This window comes from Aplysia californica, unplaced genomic scaffold (genome assembly GCF_000002075.1).
Source record: "Aplysia californica isolate F4 #8 unplaced genomic scaffold, AplCal3.0 scaffold00079, whole genome shotgun sequence".
NCBI lineage: Eukaryota > Metazoa > Mollusca > Gastropoda > Aplysiida > Aplysiidae > Aplysia > Aplysia californica.
This window is the reverse complement of record NW_004797349.1, coordinates 818,146-845,524: the sequence shown is the minus strand read 5'-3', so window position 1 is coordinate 845,524 and position 27,379 is coordinate 818,146. Positions and strand designations below refer to the sequence as shown.

Sequence of the window (27,379 nt, the reverse complement as noted above, 5' to 3'; positions counted from 1 at the left end):
AGTAAGCCGTATCATGGATAATGAGAACAGCAGCACCTTGAATATTACTAACAATATCAGCAGCAACAACAACAGCGTCGACAACAGACACCCTACGAGCGACAGCATTCTGAATATTTTGACGTCCTTTTACCTCAGTTGGTTTCGTGCTGGACTATAAGCTGGTGGCCCTGCTTTGGATCCCCAAAGAAGCGTATTGGACTTGAGTTGTATTTTGTTGCGGAATTTTAAAGGCTCTTCATTCATTCGGCTCGGTCCTGTCGGGGAGGGCGTTAAATCCGCCGGTTGAGTTTCTTTAATGAAGGTGTTTTAGCCTAGTTTAGTTTATTTAGTAGGTGAACTTTTGACCCTGTCTGACAAAGCCAACACAGACTGAGAAGGATACATCACAGCAGAAAGACTAAGATACTCGATCAAAATTCCTCCCAAATCGAGAATTGAACTCGGGTCTCCTGTGTGCGACAGCAAAGCGCTAACCTCTACACCAGAGATGCTGGTAATTCGGAGGTCCACCTTTTTAAAGAAATCTCAGTCTTGAAAGGGACATTAAACTTGTACAATATTATACAATATGTATAAATGCAACAGCAACATCAGAATATGGAAAACATCAAGACATGGAACAACATCAAGAGGTTAGCCTAGGGTAGGGAAAGGTGGAAAGTGTTTGCTCGTGGTCTACACCTTGATCCAAGGTGAGAGAGGAAATGATGATGAATATCAGAACAACAGCAAAACCAACAACAATAACAAAAGCAACAAAACAACATGAAGTTTACAAACAAAAGCAGAGACAAAACAGAACAAAACAAGAGCAGCAAGCAACCGTCAACGAGAAAAAAAACAATCTTCTAAATTACACCCCCGCTCGTCCACCATCACTCACGTTTGTCGACAGCCCACGCGCATCGCGCACGCGACAGTCTGTGCCGGAGTGAGGTCGGAAAAACCCGCGTTTGCCACAGCTTTGCTTACAGGCTACGTCACACCTCCAGAAGCGGATGGGCTAATGCGAAGAGAGCGAAAATATAAAAGAATTCGCCCACGTCAACAAGAGATATAACGACGTATTTATCGTCGTTTAAATGCATGGCTTTAACTGAGACTAACTCCCATTGATTCACATGATCTGTTTTTCTCATAAAGACAGTTCTTGCCAAGTCCACTTTCTGCACCTGGGCCTCATCGAGTGAGTTTGTTTTTTCAAAAACATTATACGTGAAATAACTGGAACAAATTCGTCTGTCAGGTGAGTGGAAAATGGATTAGAAGTATGCATGGGTGGTTAAAAAGTAAAGGAAGTTGTGAAATATCTAACAAAAGAAAAGACTTAATGCTATGAACGTGACAATTTTACGCGCCCTCGAATTAATAGTCTCTTCAGCTTTGTATGCAGGATTCCAGCCGCCACAACCACTTCTGGAAGTCACAGAGTTACTCAGCTTCTAGAATGCTTTGCAACTCTGTATTGATAGCCATTGCTAGGTCCAGAACGCGCCCAGAAAGCCTCTTTCAGGATGGGAAATAACATGTAGTCAAGACTACACACTGCAAGATACAAATTTGGATTCCTTGTCCTTGTATACACAGAGTCGTTCTTTAGCTTTGTGCAAGGCTACATGTGGAGGAGGATTGTACGAGAGGCTTCTATCTTTGGTTTCTGCTCATCAGCTGTATTTTACAACAAAGGCAGTATTTTTTGCACATAATAGTAAGATGTTATAATAGTATAATTTGTCATTATATCATTTACAAGGAGGCGACCATAATTGAAAAAGGACGGAAATGCCTCTTTCTGCTTTAAAAATTCTGGATACAAAACAACAGGACTCTACCTTTCTCGCACATGCAACTCTGCCGTTTTGTTGGAATTTCAAAAAGGGAATCTATTTCCCATCTCTCCGAGACAAAGTCTATAATCGCTTGGGCCTATGGGGTTCAAACATGTTGCTCAATTCTGTTGTACATTTCACCCTTTTTCTTTTTCTTTCCTCAAATAGTAGTTAGGGTATCTAACAGGTGCACACTTTTTCATATGAAGTTGTAAAGGAGTCATAGTTTGCACCGACCCAAACGAAAGTTCAGGCCTGTAACCAAGTCCTCGTATAGAGGTATGGCGATCTTACGGCCCGATAACATTGATGGTTTTCTCGTTCAATGAGGAATTTGTGCTTTCAGAACGTGGGTCATCAAAAATAATGTTTCTCCTTTCACTAAATTCACTTACCCACCAACAAGCAGATTCGCTGCAAACACTGTAATATTTTATTAATCGGTTTTGAATGGATAAATGTCATCTTTCATGTACGCCATCTTGCTTCCTCATGAGCTGAAACCATTCTTTTTTGTGACGTCATTAAAAATAATAAAGACTGACGTCAGACGATACCCCGCCCAACGATACCCCGAGCAATCATGTTATAGATCATTATGTCTGTTGTTTTATAGCAGAAACCAATGTCTTACCCGTTAGATGGCAAATTCCATTACTTTCTGATCCACCGCCGTAATTATAGAATCGTTGAGATTATAACAGTAAATAGAGATAGGCTTTTATATGAGCCTTTCAATAATTTTGTAGTCTATCTCCTGATTTTATATAAGGTTATGATTGCTGTTATTTTATCATACTTTATTTGTTGCTATCACTGGTATGCACAATGTGTCATAACGTCATAGTAAACGCAATTGTGGCATAGTTAACAATAACTGCCTCTGTTCTAAATCAAAAGATAAAACCCAGTTAATACAATACTGTCTTTCGGCTCCGGCGTTTTGTTGTTCATTTATTTAATCACACAGCGGTAACGCCTGTTCATTAAGATTTACTTCCCTTTATATCTTCGTTGGGGGTTTATGAGTGCTTGCGCACTCAAATTGCCGCATGCACAAAGCTGTCTTAGCGTGCGGTCAGAGTACATAATTGTAGATCCACCCGAAACCCCCCTTACCGACACCATCTCTCTCTCTCTCTCTCTCTCTCTCTCTCTCTCTCTCTCTCTCTCTCTCTCTCTCTTTCTCTCTTTTTCTCTCTCTATCTATCTATCTATCTATCTATCTATCTATCTATCTATCTATCTATCTATCTATCTATCTATCTATCTCTCTCTCACACACACACACATATACGAACACACACACGAACACGCACACACACGCAAACTTGAGCACATACAAACATTGCACATTCACACACACACACACACACACACACACACACACACACACACACACACACACACACACACACACACACACACACACACACACACACACACACACACTCATACCGACCGAACACACAAACATGTTTGTACCTACACAAGCACTGATATTTATATGTTGAAGGATTATCTGTTTATATATATATAATATATATGTATATATATATATTATATATAATATGTATATTACGATTCATGGCGGGATGCTATGACAATTTATTCACAGCAAGCTCAGGGCGAGCATTTCAGATGTCGTCTTTGGCTCAAAAAGATTGCTATAACATGACATCACGGGTCCTGTATATATTTTATAGAAGACGCAAGAGCTCGAAAACGAAGAAACAAACAGACATCAATAGTGTGGCAACAACCAGCACTCAACTATCACTAACAGCCCTAGATTTCAATCTTTTAAAAGACCTCCTGAATCTCAATCAAATAATTTGGTTTTTTTTAGCTTTAACTTCCTCATAAAAAAATAGTTGTATTATTTGTGAAGAAAGTTTGCTTCGCATTGTACTGTTTATCGTCATAAGACTTCTAGGCAATCTTTCGCTGACCCGACGAAGACTACTTTCATGAAGCCGATGACGCTCAAATAATGGCGTTACCTTATTAACAAGCGTGCGATTGCTTTCCGTCATACTCAAGATACTAATAATATCATGGTTACTCCATTTTTAATTGTGTCTGACTGCCTCTTGTGTGTGTATATAATTATACTGTAATTTATGGTGTGCTTTCTCTATACTTCACGTCGTTTGCAAAGGTCAAACTATAAATCCCCATTCACATCATTTACAGGCAATAAGACTCGGTTAACTACTGAGTTACACATGACAGTACACACGAAACTACCCACCCCCCCTTTTTTTTTAAATACTCACACTCACACCCTTTACTCTCGTAAAACAAAACTGAACGTATAAACAAGACAAAGAACAATGCAAAATGAAAAAAATTGTTTTCAGTCGGCTATACTTTTTCCTTCTGTGAGGTTATTTGCTGCGGTCACTGAACTCGTTAGCACTCACCACCGGGCCGAAAGAACAGCTGCTGTTTTAATGTGTAAAGGAAAGAGACAAAAGAGACTCAACGCGACTCATTAGAATGACAGGATTTACGACCTCTTCTTGGGCGTCACAGACAGAAATAAGGGGGAAATGCGTCAAGGCCTATTTATTTTATTATGGCGTTTTAGTCGAACTGGGATCTAGAGCGATTGTAGAGCTGTAACTGAAGTTTTTTCTAGCCTTATGTGTACCACCATACGTCAGCAATCTACCCTTCGTAGAATATCTTTAACCAGTGCTGTGTTGTTGTTGTTGTTGTTGTTGTTGTTGTTGTTGTTGTTGTTGTTGTTCTTCTTCTTTTTGTTGTTGTTGCTGCCGCTGTTGTTGTTATTGAAATTTTGTTTTGGAGGGAGACTGTTTAGTATTATAGTGGTCTCATGTTGGTAGGACGACTCTTGAATTACACTATTGCACTACAAACTGATATCCCTTTTGTTTGTTTTTTCGAAAATGAAATTCATATCTAATTTAAAAATTCCAATAACACAATCATTTTAAGGTAAATACATTAGAGAGCTGGTTGGCATTACTTCTATTTTTAACCTCATGACAATCCACACGACCCTCCGGTATTTAACACATAGTGCTTTGGTACCACATTTATTGTTATGTTAAAGCTTTCCTGCAACTATTTAAAAAACGGGGAAAACACGCAGAGGGCAAACGTGCAGAGCCATTACTAAAACCAGCTGCTTTTATTGTAACGAAGCAGGGGAAAATACCTTCATTATTTACTGAGCTGTTCCGATTCTGCATATCAGAGTTATCCCAGCCAGTGTGGGATACATTCATCGAAGTAAAAGACATATATTTTCAACCAAATGTATGTGTGTGTGTGTATGCGTGTGTATGTGTGTGTGTGTGTGTGTGTGTGTGTGTGCTTGCGTGTGAGTGTGTGCGCGCGCGCGCGTGTGTGTGTGTGTATGTGTGTGCGTGTGTGTGTGAGAGAGAGAGTGTTTGTGTGTGTGTGTGTGTGTGTGTGTGTGTGTGTGTGTGTGTGTGTGTGTGTGTGGATGTGCGTTTTTCACTAAATACTCATACTCATAGTACTTGTTTGCAAGCAGACTAGATTAACCATCGCACCATTAACGGGGGTGGCATTGCTCCCGAAATACCATGGTGGCTTCGGGGATGCATGTTGCTCAGCAAAATCTCATTACCAAACTAGTTTCACTGGGACTTATTTAGAACCCTTGTACTGCTGGCTGGGAACCGCATAGTAGTTCTCATTGGACTCAATTAAACCAAAATTAGTGCAAATATCATAGAATTTACTTTGTCATAAAATAACTAGTGCCGTTACTCCTAACAGTAATTTAGTAACAATACTTTTATCATTGCTTTTTTGTTATGCTTTGATGATATCAAGGGCTTTGCCTCTTCCCACGCAATGAATGCCACTCCCCTAAAAAAAGAGGCAACTATTTCCAATGACTTTACAATTTTCAATAATTCTTACATCAATACTAGTTTCCAGACCCCCCAAAAAACCGCTTTCGTTTCTTGATTCTCATCAGTAAATAAATATTAGTTAAACATTATTTCAAAAATGTTTATTAAGGCTTTTTATAAAAGCATGTCTCTACCAGGGTATATACCTGTCTATCTGTATGTCATCTATGTCTTTCTGATTCTTGCTGACATTAGAGAATTTTTCGACTTTTTTGTCAATCAAAATTGAAACAGAAAGGAAAAATAGAGAAAGAGAGAAAGAACATAGATAAATAGAGAAAGAGAAAGAAAAACAGAAAGAGACAGACAGACACACACACACACACACACACACACACACACACACACACACACACACACACACACACACACACATACACACACACACATACACACACTCGCACACAGAGCGAGAGAGAGATACAAAGAGAGAGAGAGAGAGAGAGAGAGAGAGAGAGAGGGGGGGGGGGAGACACAGAGAGAGATGCGAGGGGGAGACAAACAAGAGACATATCATAAAGGAGGATGGGTGGGGAGTGGTGTGAGAGTGGTCTTGTTGCTGTCCGACCAACTCCAAATGGACAACTTGTCAACCTCGTTACACCGAATCTAAGTGGCGAATCTCTCTGAATTTTGGCTTGCGCTTTTGATTTCTAAAACACCTGAAAAATTGCGATTTTTGTGCATGTGCGACAAATATAAAGAAGTGCTGTCTATATAATCATTGGTAATTAATTGCTCATTAAACTCAACGCCGCACACTTTTTATAGCAAGCACGGTACAAGGCTAAAATAATAACCATACAGGGTGTCGTTGTAGGGGCTCAGCCAGAAATTTCAGGGGGGGGGGGGGGGAATACAGTTTGGTCAAACCCAAAGCCGAGGATCAACCGAGTGCTAAATTTGAAGCATAGGCATGTCACTGGGCACCCCACCCCCACTCCCCACGAAGGTCAAAGGCATACCCCCCCTCTCTACACATACATTTTCGAACCACCTAAATATGAAAGTAGTATTATTGGAAGTATCATGCGCCTTATTATTATTATTATTATTATTGTTATTATTATTGTTATTATTATTATTATTATTATTATTATTATTATTATTATTATTATTATTATCATTTCTGACATGTCCACATTATCTCAGTAGTCAATAGTTCAGTAGTTTTAAAGCAATGTTTTTAAAAGGGTTTTTTCTGGTTTGTAAATTAAGTAATCTAACCATGGTGATAAATGAAAAAGCGACTGCAAGTTGAAACACATGCAACCTCAAAGACTGTGAAGAAAAACATTTTACTCATTGTATATCACAATTACCAAATAGCCAATCTAAATAAACCCACTGTTACCCACTAACCGCTGGACTGAAAACAACTCAGTCTTGCGGCACATGCAGTCCGTTCAAAAAAAGAAAATAGATTTAAACAGACAAAAAAACTAACTTTCAACTACTGTTCTTGTTCTAACAAAAACCACACAGACTGTAATAAAACACGAATGATTATATAGAAAACACCTCTTTATATTTGTTGCACATACACGAAAATTGAGATTTTAGGCTTTTTGGAATTCAGAAGCACATGTAAAAAATCAAGGCAATTCGCCACTTAGTTTCGGTGTAATGAGGTCGACAAGTTGTCCAGTTGGTGTTGTCCAGACTATAAAGTGTCATGTAAAAAATCGCAAAGGTGGTTTTACTCAGGGGAAATTATTTTGAGCCCTCTCGGTTTCCATGAATCTTGTGGTACACCTCACACAGCGCGGTCGACAGTTTTATAAGCAAGCTGCTTAGTAATTCATGCTCACGTCATCGATGTCTGTGCTGTGCCAATTAAGCGGTTCGTCGTCGCTCACAGAAGTATTTTTTTTATTGAATATCTCGGTCTGTGTGCTGCGCTCGGACTTCGCACCCATCTCAGTCAGGTTTGGTCCTGACAGACATGGTTAAAACCCGTCTCCCAAAATTATCTAATTGTGTCTATTTGGGCGTAAAAACGTTTACATTATTATTTAGAAGAAGTAAAGGTAATGTAAGTTGAAAACTCCGTGTCTGAGTCCACCCCTTTCTTGGACACAAGCATTTCTTCTAACAAAAAGAAACAAAAACTATATTAAAACAAGACAAAGACCCCCCCCCCCAAAAAAAAAAAAAATTTTAAAAAATGAATAAATAAATAAATTTTAAAAAATAACAACCCACACCAAAATAAGAAAAAGAAAAAAAATGAAATAATGAAACAAAACTAATTTGTCCTTAATCGTCTACTTTTGCACCTTGCTTCTGCGAGGTGGAATCCTTATTCATTTTTGTGTAGAATTTGACCCTGTTATTAGGTACCACTCGCCTATCAGTGCCCACTTATCTATCTATCTATCTATCTATCTATCTATCTATCTATCTATCTATCTATCTATCTGTCTGTCTATCTAAACATTCCCCATTTGGCCTTTAACATTGATCAATACAGGCACCAATCTTACAGGATACAGATTTTAAAAATTAATTGCTTTCCAACCTGCCAACCTACGAGAGCCATTTCCATGCAAGTATCTTTGGAAGTAGACCTTTCGCCACCCCCCCCCCCTCCCCCCGGCCCCCAAACCACCATTCATACAAAAAGTTAGTATCGTCTTTCGCGGATGACTTTGCAGTGATCCACATGTGACCCCAACAGAGAACAGACACTCTAGATGTCTGTAGTAGGTCAAATAGGATCCGTGTGGAGGGCTGACGTAGACTGCTGCCAATTTTACGATCTTTTCTTCTTTTGTAAGAAAGGACGGGTGGAGAGGGGTGGAGAATGAAAATGGAGAAGAGATAAGGATAGTAGACGTTTGATAAGAAGAAGCAGCAAAACCCCACCAGAGCACCCGCCAACCACCCACTGTCAAAATACGTTGCGGGTCGTAATAAATAATCAGTCTAAGTAGAAAGTTCCGTGAAAAAAGAAAGATAGAAAACGTAATTTATAAGCTGGAACGGTTATATTGGCTTTCCAGAGCGATTGAGATGAAAAACAATCTATCCTGTCTTTCCCTTTTGTCATAAATCTGCTTTTGACCTCATTTATAACTCACAGCATCCGGAACACCAACGTCTGGATCGTAATCTGTTCGTTACCACCTTTGACAGGATAACTGTTTTCATATAAAATAGATCGAGATTGTTATGTTCATGTGAAATGGGCGCTGATTATTTATCTCCTAGCTCGAACCTCTAGGGACAATGAACCTGTTGCCAATCGTATCTGGTTACCCGATGGAAGAAGCCTGTACCCATGGGGCCACGACAGGCCAGGCCTGACTTCTCGACTTCCGGTTTGGATGACCAGGGCTCTGAGAGATGTCGGGTTCTATTGCTGCTGATATGGAGACTGCGGACACGGGTGTTAGCTCCCCTCAAAATGACGTGCTGGATCTTCTTAATGTCTCAGTATAACCTTGTCTATGTTAGGAACAAATAGAGCGCAAAGTTAATTTTTTGGGCACAGGTCGTCCTGGTGATTGCTTATGGTAATCAATTAATTTTCAACAAGAAAATCACCATTTCTTCTTCTTCTTCTTCTTCTTCTTCTTCTTCTTCTCCTTCTTCTTCTTTTTCTTCTTCTTCTTCTTCTTTTTCTTCTTCTTCTTCTTCTTCTCTTCTTCTTCTTCTTCTTCTTCTTCTTCTTCTTCTTCTTCTTCTTCTTCTTCTGTTTCATCCTCTCCTCCTCTTCTTACGTTTCCATCTCCTTCATAATATGTATGACTGTCTTGGCACACGGGAACTAAATTCACAATAAATTCTCCCCCAAGTATCGGTTTCAGACTGGAATTCGGTTTCTCCTTGTAATCTTCTTCCACATGAAAGGGAGATTAGCTGCCAACGTCATCTTGGTGCGAAACTTTAAGGATAGAGTTGTTACAGTGCAAGAACGCCATTGTCTCGTTTGCTCGTGTTAAAAAGCCTCTATGAATTAAGGATTAAATCGATTTGACGAGGCACATTCTTGAAGGAAAATCAAGTTCTTACATATTTTATTATGGGCTTCTCACCCTCTCCTGCAAAACAACCACCCCCATCCCAACCCTAGGTTATTTCGTCTTTCCAAACAATTAAAAGAAAAACGCTGATTTGGATTCCTTCCATAAGCCGGTCACGGGGATATGTGTAGTGTTCCCCCAGCGTTACAGTCCATCTATTTCCCAAGTTCCTAATGTCTGAGAACAAGCAACATGAACATTGGATGACATTCTTTTATATTTTCAATTACAGCTTTTAAGGATTCTCTAAATAGCATAATAAAACAGGATGTCATAAAAAAAATATTCATTACGAATAATTTACCCAGGCAGCAGTTGCAGTTATTATTATCATGGATGATAACATAAACATTAGGGAAAGCCATTCATTCAAAAGATTAGCGCGAAAATGGCCAACAAAGTTTGGTGACTTCAAAGTTTGAGTGTTCTGCAAATTTACAATTTTTGTACCTTAGAACAACGTTTTTTTAAAAAGTAAAAATCTACATAGAAATATGTTTTCAGCTGGGAATAAAAGATGTTGATCAAATTCAAACTGATGAAAATTGCCCATCGGGTTGAAAACATTTATATTTTTCTCGATTTCTTTATTTTGGCGAGATTCTGATTTCAGCACATCTCTCTCTCTCTCTCTCTCTCTCTCTCTCTCTCTCTCTCTCTCTCTCTCTCTCTCTCTCTCTCTCTCTCTCTCTCTCTCTCTCTTCTAACTTTCCCTTTCCAGTACATGCTTGAGTTCAGAAAGTTCAACCAAAAACCTTGCACATACACCCACGCACGCATAAATGATGACACGCAGCCACTAGTTACAGAACTGCCTGGTCAAAAAAAATTATTATATATATATATATATATACCCAAACCCCCCAGTCCTTTCCTCATTTACCAGAAAAAAGTGATTCAGCAGAAATGTGTCTTATTTACTGAGTCATTCTTCTCGTAATCTTGTCAATTGTTGTGGACGGTTGCCTCTGGGGCTTGCTAAAAAAATTACGTTGTCGTTCCAGACAGCAGTTTTTATAGGAATTCCCTGGCCTGTAAGAGACGCCCAAGAGAGTCATCAATGGGGTTCGCCAAGAGTGAAATGGATTGGTTGCTGTACACTCTTACTCCTACTACTTATTGCTATTACTCCCTCCATGAACCGTCAGGTACACTTGGCAGGGAGCAGTCACGCCGAGCGTGTCTTTGCTTAGCGTTTCCTCTTGCTTTAACACGTCTAGACCTTGGTGATTGTCCCATTCCTGATCGTACTTCTATAACTACTCTGTCAGTTGGTCTACCTTTTCTTCTCTTTTGATTTGGTCTCTAGTGCATGTCTGATGGGGCAATTTTGTCTCGGGGATTCTCAATACATCTCCCAAATATATCCGTCTTCTCTTTTAAAGGTCGTTTTGATATCTTCAGTTCAAGATCTTGTTTGTGATAAATTCGTTCCAATTTAATAATAATTATATCCCTTGGGGCCCTCGAGGTCTAGAGATACGGCAATTGCTTATCATTCAATAGGTCCCGGGTTCGAAACCTGACAGGGACGGAAAATGTTCTTTCTAAAAAAATTCTCCTTCCAGCTCTCTTGTTCTCCAACCAAATTCTGTCGTTCGCTTTCATCTCTACATTCTGCTTCTGCCACCACCCCCCCCCCCTTCCTACTTGTGTCCCCTCTTCTGGGCTCCTGACTCTGTCTTCAGCCTTTCTACCGTTACTCCTTGGCTTCTTTTTACTGCTTTCTTTCAGCCACACCCCTAATCTTCTGGTAGGTAAGATCAAACGCCTAGCCTTCTTGGGTAATAACAAATACGTCTCGAAGGACCCGTGTGCAAGTTGCGCAAGTTTTAGAATCCTTGGTGGTCTTAAAAATCGTTAACAGTAGGCTTCGGCTGCCACACGGGCAAAATAGGAAATTGTTTCCTTCCAAACTGAAAATGCTTAACCGCACACTAATATGACCTTGTGCAGTTGCGAGCGCCGTAACACTAACGTCTGACGTCTCTGGCATAACTGATCGGAACTGGCCGTGTGAAGGTCCGAGTTATTGGAATTCAGGGAACGCTTAGACAGTTTGTAAAACAGATTGGAAAAGATGCCTTATTCATCCTTAGTTTGCGGTGTAGCGGTTAAGCGCTTTGCTATCGCACACATAAAACTTGAGTGTGATTACAGTGTGGGAAGTTTTTATAGAACACCTCTGTCTGTCTGCTGGGATGCTGCACCCCTCTCAGTCCTGGTTGACTCGCGCAGACAAATGCGAAGCTGTTTGCATCCTAGTGATCTAATTTGTTTTAAAGAGGGATTTAAAACATCTGCAACTGTAGTACGATATATAATATGGCAGCTTATGAGACGTGTGAGGCTATGTTCGGGAGGGAATTAATGGGGTAAGGTGTGGGGGTGGGGGATTTTCTGTTGGTGGAATCATGTTGTACAGGATGAAACTGTTTCAAAATACACATTGAGTATCAATACCGATATCAGTCAATGATAGCACCAAAGAGTCTGCATAACAAGAGGGGCCACATCTCTCTTTGAGCCAATTAAAAAAGTGTCCTCAAAATTCGGTGGCGCCCTCTTCGCAAAAGCGCACCTATTGCGAACAGAATTATCCTACTTGAGTTTTAAAAAATCAAAGTGAAACTAGCAAGTTTTTGAACGAATTTCGGAAGAACACTTTTTTAAAATAGTTACGCTGACAAAAAAAACTCTTCCGGAGGAAAGAGTGATTGTTTTCTTCGTTTAATTTGACTTTAGAATGAAAGGCGAGAGGTCATTAAAATATAAAAAAACCTAAAACTCCGCACTGAACGAACCCGAACTGACAGCAGTCGATCTGCGCACGCAAGGAGGTGCTATTCCTATTCTTCTTCTGGAAAAACGAAAGAGAGCTTCAAAACAGACTGCAGCGCCATCTGAAGCAAAGAGCAAGACACTTTTTTGACTGAGTGGCCCATCTTGTTATTTACTATCTTTGATAGCACAAAACAAGATAGTTCACCCCTCTCTTTGAGCCAATTAAAAAGTGTCCTCAAAAGCAGGTGCGAACTCTTCGGAAAAGCGCGCCTTTGCGGACAGAGTTACCATGCAAATTTCGGAAGAACGCTTTTTTAAAATGGCTGCGCAGACAATTAGAAACCTCTTCCGATGGAAGACGTTACTGTTTTCTTCGTTTAATTTGACTTTAGAATGAGAGGCGAGAGGTTATTAAAATATTTTTTAAACCGTTAACTCCACACTGAACGAATCCGAACAGCTGATGAACAGCAGTCGATCTACGCACGCAAGGGGGTGCTATTCCTATTCTTCTTCTGGAGAAACGAAAGAGAGCCTCTAACTAAACAAAGACTGCAGCTCCATCTGAAGCGATGAGCGGACTTCCGCCGAAACATTTTTGGCTGAGTGAACCATCTTGTTAATATGTACTATCTTTGCCTCAATGCATCATCGTCAGGTGTAGTGGTGGAACATTCCGGGTTTGTGTGTGTGTGGTTTTTTTCGGTAACAGTAGATTCCCGATTATTGAAAGCTAGGAATCGTAGGAATCGGGTCCAAACCCAATTACTTTCAGTACTTCCACTGGTGTGGTTTCTTCCAGTGGATCTATGATTTTTTCAAGTTGTTCCAACCCCTAGCCAGTATCATAATCACATGCGGCGATAAGCAATTAGTCCTACCCCTGCAATTACTTCTGGCGAGTAACGATTAGTCCGACACCAACAATTACTTCCGGCGAGTAGCAATTACTCCGATACCTATGACTACTTCCGGCGAGTAACGGATTACTTTGATTACTTGGGGTGGAAGGGCGGTACCCCCGCCCAATCTATACAGAGTGAAGTCAGAGAACCAACTCTGACCTACACCGAGAAATGAGAGCCCATTATATAGAGCCTCGTGGGCAGACGTTACAGTTTTAGATTTTAAATTGAAAGAAGAGGGAACACAAAAACAACAACAGATGAAAGGGAAAAAGCCGGAAGAAACGAGTACGTCTTGACATTGTGTAGACTAGATCGAAATAATCTTCGACAATGAATTCGCATCCCGATTACTCTTTTTTAAGTCTTCAAGATTCAGGATAACCTCGATTTCAGAACACCAAAAACACCAACATTTTTTTTTTCAAAAAAAGAAGATAAAAATGAAGCATTTGGAAATGATTAGTTTACGGGAAAAGGGATGGGTTCTTTTTGTCTGAAGCAAAAATTGCGGGGATCGGTTCTGGAATCGATTCTTGGCCTACCTATTGTCAGGTGAGAGAGCATTAATTTTATGATTTGGGGCTTGCTACTGTGGAGGCGTGATAAAGCTAGCTTTCACAAAAATAGTTCTTGAAATCCGTTTATTAGGTAGGAAAAACCGTTTAAATAGATCAAACCCAATCTGTATTATTTTTTTTCGAGTACGAATCAGCTGGTACCCGAAATCTGTCTCCTCAATGGGAGCTAAACCGTATTCTTGATTTGTCACAATGATAAACTCTTTCACGCAGTTTGTGCTAACAAAATTGGCCTTAAACAAACAGACAGATAGACAGACAGACAGACAGACAGACAGACAGACAGACAGACAGACAGACAGACAGACAACTAGGAGAAGGGATAAAAATGGTGGGTCGGAGAAAAATAATTTGCAGACAACTGTACTCTGTACTTGTCCCCACATAAATGAATAATTCAGCATCGCGACCCGAAACAACTGCACCTCAGTACTGGTCCCCACAGAATAGTCCCCTGCTTTTGTTCAAAGGCACACTTCACTGAACAAGCCCCCCTACATTCCCCCTCCCCCACCTCTAGTTCCTTTATCGCACGACATTATTTATGAGCTTGGGGTCAGTCTAGAGATAGACGCAGAAGCCATCTGAGAGAATAGAAAGTAAGAGCGAAACAGAGAAATAGAGAGAAAGAGGGAGACAGGGAGACAGACAGAGGGGTGGGGAGTAAAGAAAAAACAAACAATCGTTTTAATAGATCTTTCTTTACGTCTCAACATCCACCCCCACCCTCCGCCAAAAAAAAACAACAAACCGACAGTACACACAAGAAAACACCTTCCCCTATATTGCTCTTCAGTTTATTACTCTTTTGTCCCATTATCCATTTTGCACTCAAGCATGCAAGAAAGACAATAGAGAGAGAGAGAGAGAGAGAGGGGGGGGGAGAGGGGGGGAGTGAATGACATGGAGAGAAACAGAGGGGGCGAGGAGAGGGGGAGGGAGGGGGATTGGAGAGAGAGAGAGAGAGAGAGAGAGAGAGAGAGAGAATGAGAGAGAGAGAGAGGGAGAGATGGGGGAGGGGTAGAAAGAAAGGGGGTAGACGGAGAGAGGGAGAGAGAGTGCGAGAGAGAGTGCGAGAGAGAGAGAGAGAGAGAGAGAGAGACAGAGAGAGAGAGAGAGACAGAGAGAGTGAGTGAGAACGGGAAATAAAGAAAATGAGGGGAAAGGCGTTGGCTGATGGAGAGAAGACAGTAATCGAGAAGAAGACACCTGTAATTTTCCCCATAGGCAGACTTACGTTACAATCTGAATAATGCGACATGACAATCTGAAGCAGTTGTCTGGTCCCTATAGAGCAAAGCATTGTTTTTTAACAAGATTTATCGCGTCCTGTTCAAGGACAAAGCTGTCTAAATACACGCCTCAATAACTCATATGGCGTCTCTCGGAAATTGCAATGGCATAATTTTATAAGCCTTGGGGTCACCCCAGGACACGACCACCGGAGTGCACTAAGTGGGACGGAGAAAGAGGTGGGGAAGGATGGAGCACGAGAGAGAGAGAGAGAGAGAGAGAGAGAGGGGAGAGAGAGAGGGGGGGAGACAGAGAGAGACAGAGAGAGACACATAGAGAGAGACAGACAGAGAGAGAGAGAGAGAGAGAGAGAGAGAGAGAGAGAGAGACGGGGGGGAGGGAGTGGGTGGAAGGGTGGAAGAAGAGAGGGAAGTAACGAAAAGCAATCGTTCTGATAGATATTTGTTCTTCGCATTTGCAGAGAGACAGATGAGGGATTGATGAGAATCGAAAAACGGTCGTTTTTAGAGATATTTCTTCATTCTTACAACCTCCAAATCTCGAACGACGGCACCTACAAGTAATTTGACCCTTCTCTAATTTCTCTCCAGTGTATTACCCATCCCCGCCCATCTCCTGCCATCCTTGTCGTCCTGTCTCTTCCTTATACATTGAATATGATGCTTATATGATATTTAATTTATGTCATATTATGTTGCACTTTGGATAAACACCCCCTCTGAGATTAATAACTTTTTTTCTAGTGAGTTTCATTTTTTTTTTTTTTCAATAAAATACAATACCATCCTCATGGCAAACTGAAACTTTTGGCTATCAAAAATCATGTTGATGTTCTTGGTTTTGCTTTGTATGTGTACATGTCCTCCAGATTCTGACGTGAAAAAAAAGTTTTTTGTTTACATAAATAATATTATTAATGTTGTTTCAGGGAGTGATAACTGATCGCAATGGTTGTTTTCCTTAAAAGTCAAATTTAAGTGTCACTGAGACAGTGATACTGTATTCAGGGTTATTTCTTTCTTTTTATTACATTTGTATTTGTTGTTGTTTTTGTCAATGCTGTTGTTGTTGCTGTTGTTGTTGTTGTTGTTGTTGTTGCTGTTGTTGTTGTTGTTGTTGTTGTGCGCTACTTGAATTCTCGATTTTTAAAGACATCCACGAATTTAAGTCATTCGCGCAACTGCATTGAAACCCAAACCAAAGAGATTGACCCAAACACATACATGACAGTGAGTGATTCAAAAAGGCGAAATCAAATTTAATGTTCGCGTAAAACGAAATGGGCAACACAAAACTTTTTTTTAAAATAGCGCGCAAAATTGACCTGGTAAACAACCGGCTGTTCAGTTGCGTACATTATACATAAACGCCAAAAATGTCTACACATACGCCAAAACTAGAATCGGGAACTATGTCAAGATGAGCGGTGGTAGGTGAAGAAAAGGCTATCTGTATGAGAAGCGTTATTTTATTTTATGTTTTAGCTGCACTTCATGTGTTGTCTTTTTAACACATGGTTTGGTAGGTAGCTTTAGTCTGGTAAGTACAAATGCACACTCTACTGTGGTTAGCGGTTAGGATCTTCGCTGTCGCTCCTACATGAGACCCCAATTTGATTCCCGAGTGAGGAGAAATGTGTTTCAAGTATCTCAGTCTTTCAGCTGGGGCGTTGGATCCCACTTGGCCTGGGATGGCCGTGACAGACAGAGTAGGAAGCCTGCCTCCTAAATGAACGAGAATTGTGTCGATATCGACGTAAAGCCACCTTCATTAAACAGGAATACGAGTCAAGCTAGCCAAATCACAGCCCATTTGGAACAAAAGAGAACCCACTACCTTCAACTTTATTTCGGTCAAAATAGAAAAATAATGGGACTGGAAGGGGCGAAAATCCAATATCTGTCCAGTTCCCTATTGGTCTCCCTGGGGTATCTTGTACTCGCTTAGTGGGGCTTAGAACAGTCTCCATAACCCCCCCCCCCTTTTCTAATTCACTCCCGCTTCAACTCCCTAAGTCCGAAGACGTTTGGGAATCACTGGCAAAAAACAAGGCACATTGAATATTTCTGAAGTTTAGAATGACTACAGCTCTAATCTGTTTCAACTTTAACTTCAGTTGACATAGAGCAAAGTCCAGTGCGCCTTGAGAAATAATCCCTCGAGCGTTTACAGTGCACACACTCAATAAAAGAAGGAAATAGTTAATAAGCTTCCCCAGAATGTGTCTCAGTGAATTTCTTCCACCTGACATAATTGTTTCAAGGTAGGAGGTTAAATAATTATAGCTACTCCTTGTTTTGAATAGTTTTATTACTTTTATGGTATAACAAGTGAAGATTTGCAATGGCAGACAGACTCAACGGTCATGAACATAGTTTATAAACAGTGGTTCATTGCTCTTCATAACGTTACTGCGGCCACTTCCCACCTCTGATCTCACCCTAAAAAAGGACCCCAAAAAACCCAACGATTTGTTTCCTTTTTCGATTTTATTTTTTAGGGAAAAAACATAATTTTTTGTTGAAAAGTTGTTTACTCTTATACCGGTTTCAAAAGTTCAGTTGAACACGATACCACGTCAGGGAAAACGTTTAATTCCGGTGAAAGAAGGTGCAAATTCTTTCCTTTTCTCTTAAAATCAGAACGAAAAATAATTAACGCGTGTACAAGAAATGAGGACACAAACAACCTAACTTTTAATGAATAGACAGAAAAAGTGCCAGGTCAGCCTATGTGGGCGTCGTAAGCTTTGGATTATGGGCAAGCTATCCTCATAATCAGCGCTGGTCATCATCTCCCGAAACTAAAGCCCGTCTGGCGTGTCAAGATTTACATGTATAATAATATAGAAGATTTCTTCCTCACGCTCTGAGGTGTGCCCAAGCCTTACACAATCATTTATAAGCGCGAGGGCGAGGCTCAGACACGACAAGTCTTCTGAATGTATCCAAGCTGTCTAATAACTGGTACGTCAGCCACACGTTGTGTAACTCGATTATGAAAACTTTGACTTGTTTCGGGGGTTTTTTCTTTTAAATAGTTTTCAAACATGTTGTAGATAAATATAAGTCTCATTTATTACATAATCGAGACTAAAGAATATACAGCTGTCTTAAATTTAAATTAAATTTCGTTTAGCAATAAGTTGAGATGCTTGTTCAGAAACTTTCTCTAGAAATTAATGTTGACATTACAACTAAAAGTTGATTAACACCGAAATGACATAGTACCATTTTAGATATATATATATATACATGTACAGGACCAACTCCTACTGTATTCAAGATTTTCTTTAAAATGGATTGTATGAGTTGTGGTGGTATATCTTGATATTCTACCCAAAGAGTGAAATTGCCAAACTGTAATCACAAGTTTTAGAGAGTGGTTACAACTGCTAATTTTCCTAGAAGGATGCATCATGCTCTGTCAACATAGTGCGTGTAATAAATTGTCATACTATACCGATATAAGCTGATGAACTAGGTCTGGACCCCCCCCCCAAAAAAAAAAAAAAAAAAATCTAATATCCTGCTAAGTGGTCAAGTGTTCCTACTCAAGAGTCTTATATGGAAACGAAATTTCAAGTCCTGTGAGATTTAGAGAAAGGTATGAAAAAAACCGGGATTCATTTCACTTTAAGCCGTGTTAGTTAATCATCCGTATGTATCCCTCTGCGAAATACAACCCAAGCAAAAGGCAAAACAAAGCAAGTAGAAAGGTACGATTCAACATGTCAAAGATTAAAGCAACTTCATTTTGAAAGGAGGGAAGGAGGGAGGGTGAGTAAAAAGAAAATTAAATTCTAGTTTAGTATTGGAAAAAATAGACTTAACAAAAATCTATCGAGACTGACAAGTGTAGTGTAGTCTAGACTAGATTCTAGATCTAGATTCTAGTCCTTGTGACAACCAACACCGAAAATAACTTCGTCTCCACAAAAAATTCAGTGGTTAAAATCTAAACCTCTAATCCACAATTCCAAATCTGCCTTTTTCTAACTCTTTTGTACCCAAAAAGTACAGTAAAGACTTTGCAGTTGCCAAGGGAAACAATGACGTCAGTGATATGTGGGCGGAGCTACCACAAGGACAACGTCATTGCTGGGCGTTGTCTCGTCTGACACAAAACAGTTACAGATGTCACCTATAGCTAGTACTACTATTGAGTACAAAACGCAACAAAAAAAAAATAACCGTGAGTGTATCTTTTGATTATTTATTATTCTTTTTTTTCTTCTTTTTTTTGTACCATTTTTGTTGTTTTCATTTTTCATTCGCACATTGAAATTAAGCACCTTTTCTTGGATGGTGTCAGAGAATTCATCTGTCATGGTGTTGTTACAACAGAGATGACTCTGGTGTTAAATGTTGCAATAACAAACCGAAAGGTAGGGCGAGTAAGTACTCCGAGTAATTAACGCAAATTCCGTCACAACAGCTGATATTTCACACGAGAGATTGTCTTTTATACATTCCACGTCTGAAATATATGTATTTATTTCACCGGAAGTGAAATGCTTAAACATCGGCGTGTGAGGCAGCAAAACTAATCTCCACACTATTACTATGGCCTCTCTCTCTCTCTCTCTCTCTCTCTCTCTCTCTCTCTCTCTCTCTCTCTCTCTCTCTCTCTCCCTCTCCCCCCCTCTCTCTCTCTCTCTCTCTCTCTCTCTCAATCCTTCTCTCTCCCTTCTCTCTATCTTTCTCTTTCTCTCTCCCTCCCTCCTTCCCTCTCTCTGTCTCTCTCTCCGTAAAGGTTGAAATTCCTGTCCATCCACATAACTGTCAAATTCAGAAACGGTGGCAAACCTTCGCTTTCAAGTGCTTTGTATCCTGATAACGTGGAGAGGTGTTGGTTTTGTTATTTCGCTTTTCCTACAAACTGCTTGGAGAAAAACAGAGAGAAGATCAAACGTTTAAGGTTTCTGTTTAAGTGCCCTGTCTAAACACCGGAGGGGGGGGAGGGGAGAAGAAGGAAAATAAGAACAGTAAAGATAATTAGCGAAAGCACATTCGTTCAATAGGTACCAGAAAGTTGTTTATGACACGAATACTCATAAATACGAATTGAGGTATTTCAGAACACTTTGGTGTATGTTCAAAAATCTAGAATGGATTATAAATGTATAATAAATTGCCCTGGTGTTGTGACGTTTCATATGTTTGCATATACAAAGCATTTAACCGTATCTTTACAAAAATAAAATGTCTAAATTCTGTCTGCAGTGCACCGTTTGTTGTCCTCGTTGTATGCTCTTGTGACTGCACATAAAGCAACGCATTGTTTGAAAACACATAGATGAAGTAATGCCACAGCTTAAATACTTTCAGTAAAAAAAATCTAAATACCTGAAGTGTCTGAGCCACACCCTTAAACATGCGTGTATTATGAACAAGATATCTTAGGATGTCCCAATATCTCTAGTACTAAGGTTTAGGTTAGATGTAGTAGTAGTAGTAGTAGTAGTAGTAGTAGTAGTAGTAGTAGTAGTAGTAGTAGTAGTAGTAGTAGTAGTAGTAGTAGTAGTAGTAGTAGTAGTAGTAATAGTAGTAGTAGTAGTAGTAGTAGTAGTAGTAGTAGTAGTAGTAGTAGTAGTAGTAGTAGTAGTAGTAGTAGTTGTTGTTGTTGTTGTTTGAAGTTGTTGCTGTAGCAGCAGCAGCAACAGGAACATAAAATTATAGTGACAGGAGCAGCAGCAGCAGCCAAAGGAGAAGAAGAAGAAGAAGAAGAAGAAGAAGAAGAAGAAGAAGAAGAAGAAGAAGAAGAAGAAGAAGAAGAAGAAGAAGAAGAAGAAGAAGAAGAAGAAGAAGAAGAAGAAGAAGAAGAAGAAGAAGAAGAAGAAGAAGAAGAAGAAGAAGAAGAAGAAGAAGAAGAAGAAGAAGAAGAAGAAGAAGAAAAAGAAGAAGAAGAAGAAGAAGAAGAAGAAGAAGAAGAATAGGACGAGGACAAGGACAGAAACGAGGAACAGGAAGAGTTGAGGTAAAGGGACGGGGGCAGGCGGATTAGAAAAATTTGAACTCGACCACAAACATGAACAAAACCAAAATATAAAGACAATGACGAGAATATGTGATTAAGACGTACGAAATTCTGCACTGAGATAATAATGACTGGGGATTGTTTATGTTATTTATTTTGTCTATGATCAAACTTATTATAATACTAGCTGGACCCCCTTTCGATGAAAGGAATGATCGGTGCATTAATATCAACTGAAAGTCATTGGCCTACTATATGTACACTTAACTGGAATGGAGCAATAAATCTTGAGAGATGCAAAAAATTAGAAGGTCTAGATATAGAGATAATGCATATATAGATTGATTCTCTATTCCGCTTTCGTGGTTGTACACTCCAGAATTCCAGTGCGCACGGCTAGTGAACGGAAATCTCACTTGTTTACAATAGCGTCTTAGAATACGGACTTTCCCCAGATTAGATCTAAACGAAACTTATGAAAAACTAAAAATTAAACTACAGTGACTTCAGGCTCCTCAATAAAACTGTGCACCTTTTAAATGATTCTGAACCATCATTAATTGTCAAATTCGGAAGTTAAATGGTTCGGAAGTTTTAGGCGGCAAAAGTGACGAACTTTCCCAAATATAATATTTTGTATAGATTATTATGCTCATATAATTTTCTCCAAAATCAAAATTATTATAAGGGGCTGACGTGGTCTAGAAGTATCTGTGTTCGCCTCTCATTCAATAGATCCCGGATTCAAATCCGGATAGCAATGGAACATTTTTTCTCTCAAATTTTCTCCTTTCGCCTCCTGTCCTGCTCTCCAGCAATGTTCTATCGTTTGCTTTTGTCTCCACTTTCTAACCCAACCCTCTCAAAATCTTTCAGTGCTTCAAATATATGTGGCTAGTTACATGTAGACTGTATTAGAATAGGAACGCTGCTTACACATAAAGTCCTCAAGTTCAAGAGGGCTTTGTTAGGTGAGACTTACAGTTCGTATCACAGGCAAAAGGTTTGAAGGAACAAAATGTTACAAAAATGCAAAATGACATTTATCGACTGTGTGTATCCAGTTTATTCATTCATTTTCACTGCGTCATTGTGCAGTGTGTCTACTGGTGTTTCTTTGCCGATGTGTATATCATTACCACTGGGAAGGGCAACAGCTGGGGGAAATGATAACATTTGTCTGCGTTTAGTGAGGATCTCATAGATTGTTGTTTGTAAAGATATACGTTTCAAGTCCTGAAGAACAAAGGGCCAACTTACGTCAGATAACAAAAAGGCTGACAAAAGCAGCCAATCAGAAATCAGCTCTTTTATCCGTGTTCGCTTACTCTTTTCTAGTAGCCCACTCTTAACTCGTTACTGTAGAACTGGATAAACAGTCACTGAAAATAAATTGGATCTCTGAACTCATTTGGAGGCGCTTCGGTGAAATTGTCTTGCCCTATGGAAAGGAATGTAAAATGTCAGTTACTGACATTCTGTAGCTGTCCTTTAGCGTTTCAAACACATTTGAAGAATATTTTATTTTTCTTGGATTTTGGGGCAATTATGTCAAAGTGTTGTAAGATGTATCATCAGTCCAAACTTCGGTATTACACATAAACACCACTAACATTGCAGAATAGCCTTTATGGTTGTTAACAGGAATAACTACACCATCAATTTAAAAAATACCTACAAAATTTGTTTGCACGCAGACTAGGAAAAGAAAAAAAGTAATGGGTCACTCTGTTAAGGATTCTTATCTAACCTCTGTATACAACTGAATACTTTTTAAAAAATGAAAGATATGTCTATAACTTAACTAATTTAGCACTTGCCAATATTTTTGAAAGCTCTGACAGCCCCACAAATAATGTTCTCAGACTAACACACTAAGGGCATTTTTTGTATGGCAGAGAACTTGAATTTTCGTTATTGAGAAAATCAAAACAGACAGAGATCCCTAGTTCAAATATCATATGTTTTATTATAAAACTACAGAGTTAATCCAGAAGACTTTTACACGTAAACAAGAGATTCTGGCGTGCACAAAACCAAATAGAAAATGTAAGTAGACAGTGGTCAGGGACACAATGAAAGCAACTTGGACCACAATTTAGTCAATAGTCAAACTGCTTTTAAAAATATTGCAATTTAAATCACTGTAAAATGAAAAAAAATTTTTATCGTACTCATTATACCACCTTGACCACATTTACTGTGAAAACTGGTCATTGAGAGCTGGCTTTCAAAAGTACGAACGAGGGTCGCAGTGTAGAACAAGTTGTAAGCATTGCTATATTATAGTATTGCCACTCCAAAAAGACAGCACACGTTTTCCAACCCCTTAGACGCCAGATAGTAACAAATAGATCACTTGTCGACTGCCTCGACTATGCCAGTGGGGACCAATCCGGATAGTGCGACATACATTCCACCAGAACCAAGATGCTTAACAAAATTATTATAATATGTCTGAAACTTGAGAACTGAATACTCATCTTTTGACTCTGATACCGGTGTACTGTCAACAGACTTGACAATGCAATAAGGGACGTATTTCGCTGTTCCAATTAAGGCTTTGCAATTACCGGTTGATATTACAGCCAGCCGTTCTTCATACTGTCAAGATATTGTGACGTGCTCGCTCAAAATAAATATTTATTATGGGTCAGGAAGCACGCTCGGAATAGCCCGTTTTCTTGACAGAAAATTAATCAAATGAAAAATGTCCATTTCAGCCCTGTCAGTACCGTTTGTTTTTGTAGTTTGACGATGAAGGAGACTACCGGGGTCGTCGATCTTAAATGGAATAAACAAGATAGCTAATAGATTTCCTAATCGTTCTTTACACAAAACAACATGACGTGTCTTTTCATTGCATTCCCCAATGCTTCACAATGTTTTTGTGTTTCTATTCGTTACTGCTAGAACTGAAATTCATCAAAGAAGAATTTGAGTACAATAAATGAGAGAAAGACAAAAACAAAGAAAAAGTAATCGTTGTGTTTAGATTATGTTCACGGATGTAATCAACGTTCTTCCAATCGCTATCACAGTGCTTGGAAACAACGATGATCTCATAGTTAGGTTGACAGGGCCTTTAACCGAAAAGACATGTGTACAAACCCCGTCAGAGCCCGAATTTGTGTCCTCGGGAAAGGCATTTTACACGAATCATCCTCACTTCCCCTCTAAGCGAGAATGGGTATCCAGCTTTTGAATTTGAATATGGGAAGAGTGTGTCCGTTTGTTAGTGTTTGAGAGCTCATCGGCTGCTTTCACTGTATGCTGCCGAGGAGGTCGAGAGAGTGTCTGGGTGTTTTGGTGGTCGCTAGGGTAATAATAGAGGTAAATGCAATCTTTATTAATTAGTGTTAGTTATGGTATAAGTATCATTATAAGTATTGTTATTATCAACTATTCCATCACTCCCCCTGAATGGGAGAGAAAATAGGCACTAACTAGGGTTTAATTAAAAACACAGAACCCATAGCAACACGTGCGAGTACTCAAGCTTTATACATTGTTGTGTTGTATTTATTTGATTCGGGTAAATAATGATCATTAAGGCCACGTGTACGTCGGTAACAAGTAGTTTATTACAACTCTAACAAATCTGTATTCCTGAAACGGTTAGACTTTCTTCAGATGCAAAGCCGTAAACTAGATGAACAGTGAAGCTATATCATTCTTTATTAATGGGTTCAGCAACTCCTCAACAATTGGCTAACCGGAGCAGAGACGGAAACACATCTCTATTATTTTCCGTTTCACTTTTGATTATTAATTGATATGTACAAAAGCAGGATGATATATTTTGACATAAAAGACAAACCCTAAAAATGATTCATCAAGTATTGGTAACGACTTCTCCAAATTGGGTTTCAAGGAACTTGTAATAGTCGTAATCTGTTGGGCTAAGGTAGCCAGCAGCTTTCAGGAAAGACACTCTATGTGCGAGTAAATACGGGTGACGTTCAAGAGGGATAGGAAACGAAATATCCCTCTTATGGTACAAAAGTTTGCTCGTGTGTCATGCAATCTTGGGTGCTCCAGTTTACAACTGGACTCTCAAAGGTCACTTTGAAACCGGGCGCCACTCTACAGGGCATTTGGGGGATTTATTCCAAGATTTCCAGGACTCTACGTTAACTGACCAATAACAAAAATAGATAATCAGAAACAGAAATAATTACAAATAACAGAGGAAAGTGAAACCATTGCACCAAAGAGATTGTAACGTACTATAGATTTGTAGCTGTACGCTATTTGGAAAAGTGGCGTTTGGCGGAGTCTTACAATGAGCAGTCGAAAAGGAAAAAAAGGGGAAGGGGGGAGCATAAATTGTGTATCTTGGCTACGCTGTAGATGATCCTTTATCGAATCCTTCTTTAGACATTACTTTCGTATTGAGTTGTTTGATGAGTTTTCCGGCTGTCCGCTCATCTGCCCCAATTCTCTCGTAGAGGGGCTTTAAAACCTTTCTTAATTGAGTTGTTGTAATTGTTTCCTGGTACTTGTAGTACAAATAGATTATAAAGTGCCTAAGATTAGAGGTTTTACTAGAAGAGAGTAACACAAAGAGAAAAGAAGGATAGAAAGGTCTATAATAGATGTTTGATTTTTTTAAAATGAACAAACTACTCAATATCACACTGCCAACCACCCACCTGGCTCTTGAATAAACTTCAAATATTGAAAGGAACGTTAAATGTAATGACAAATCATACCAAGTTCGTCTGTCAGGCCGTAATTTGGATGGTGTCACCTTGTGCATCCGACGCCCTTTTATATAATTTAAAATTTTAGTACTGGCGGCATTCTAGACCATAATTACTTCAAGAGAATAGGTACAGAAATTTTTTAATAAAAAAATGCAACGCTGTAACTCGGCATTTCCCAATTGGATTAGATTGTTATGAGCTTGCAGGGTAGATGCTATTTTGAGAGTAAGTCAAAGATAGATACGATAAGGTACGCTCGTAAGATAAGGTAATATAATAAGATAAGGTAAGATAAGATAAGGTAAGATAAGATAAAGCTTTTCCAAGGGGCATCCATGAGTCTTAGTGTGCGCTGCAGCTGTCTATGCACTTGTGTTCTATTTAAAGCGACACCATTCTCGTTATAGTCTGAACCTGTTTAAAGTAGATCTAATAGACCTTAGAAAGACAACATCAAAATCATTATGAAGATATTGCATGTCTCGTTAAAAGACTCAAGGCTACATTAGCAATTTATACATGTCAGTGCGAGAAAGAATCTTGTCCTTCATTAATTATTGATGGCCGGAGCTGTGAGTTTTTTCCGGTCAGCGTGGAGCATCACGTGACGACGTGGGGCCGTACGACTTTTCGTTCGATACGTTCAGGGAAGTTGATTTTATGACTATCTTGTTTTGCTCTTACGTTTTCTTCCTTCATCAATAAAACTATTAATGAACAGAGTGCACTGCCGAGCTAGTTGGTGTTGTGTTTGCTTTTCTTTACCCCAGGGGTAGGTAAAAAAAAGAGAGGGGGCAAAAAGCGAGATGTACTGACACACAAAAATCATCGAAAAGGGGAAAATGAAAATAACTGACAGACATACTCCGCCTCACCCCCCCCCCCCCCCCCTTTTCCGTTTCTTATCCCAAAACACCGATTTTTTAAAAATTGACGTATCTTTAAAAACGATGTTGTTCATTCGCAAACCCGATGGGCGAGCGAAATCATAATAATGGAAAAGTACCAAATGTCTTACTGCCTTAGGGTGAACTTCGGTGGGAGTACTGGCTGAAATGGTTGCTGCTATTGTTTGATCATCAGTATATCGCCTTCGGGGTATTTGGGATTTGATTAGAGATCAATAACCGAAAGAGAGGGTCTTGGGTACCGGGTTCAAGCTCGTTAACGGCGTGTTTCCAAAGAGCTCACTTTTTTCCTTGTTCACCCAGACGTTTATGAGGTAAGCCTTTTCAACAAAGTGATTACATCTTTCAAAACGTCAGACGTACTTAGAACAAATTTCCCCCCGGTAAAAGGAGACGAGTGTTTGAGCAGTCTGGACCTGGCAGCCTTCTTTCTGCTTCACTCCACATGCAGTCTGTCTCTGTCTCTGTCTGTGTATCTGTGT

At 39.5% G+C, this 27,379-nt stretch overlaps 1 protein-coding gene across 1 annotated transcript in view; it reads left to right on the top strand.

Moving 5' to 3' along the window:
• The first annotated feature begins 644 nt into the window (after positions 1-644).
• LOC101858395 (rhodopsin-like) overlaps positions 645-27,379 on the top strand; it is a 49,175-nt gene continuing 22,440 nt past the window's right edge. Inside the window, exon 1 of the mRNA XM_035968737.1 lies at positions 645-1,249. The gene's annotated coding sequence lies outside the window, so the exon portion shown is untranslated. The remainder of the gene's footprint in view (positions 1,250-27,379) is intronic.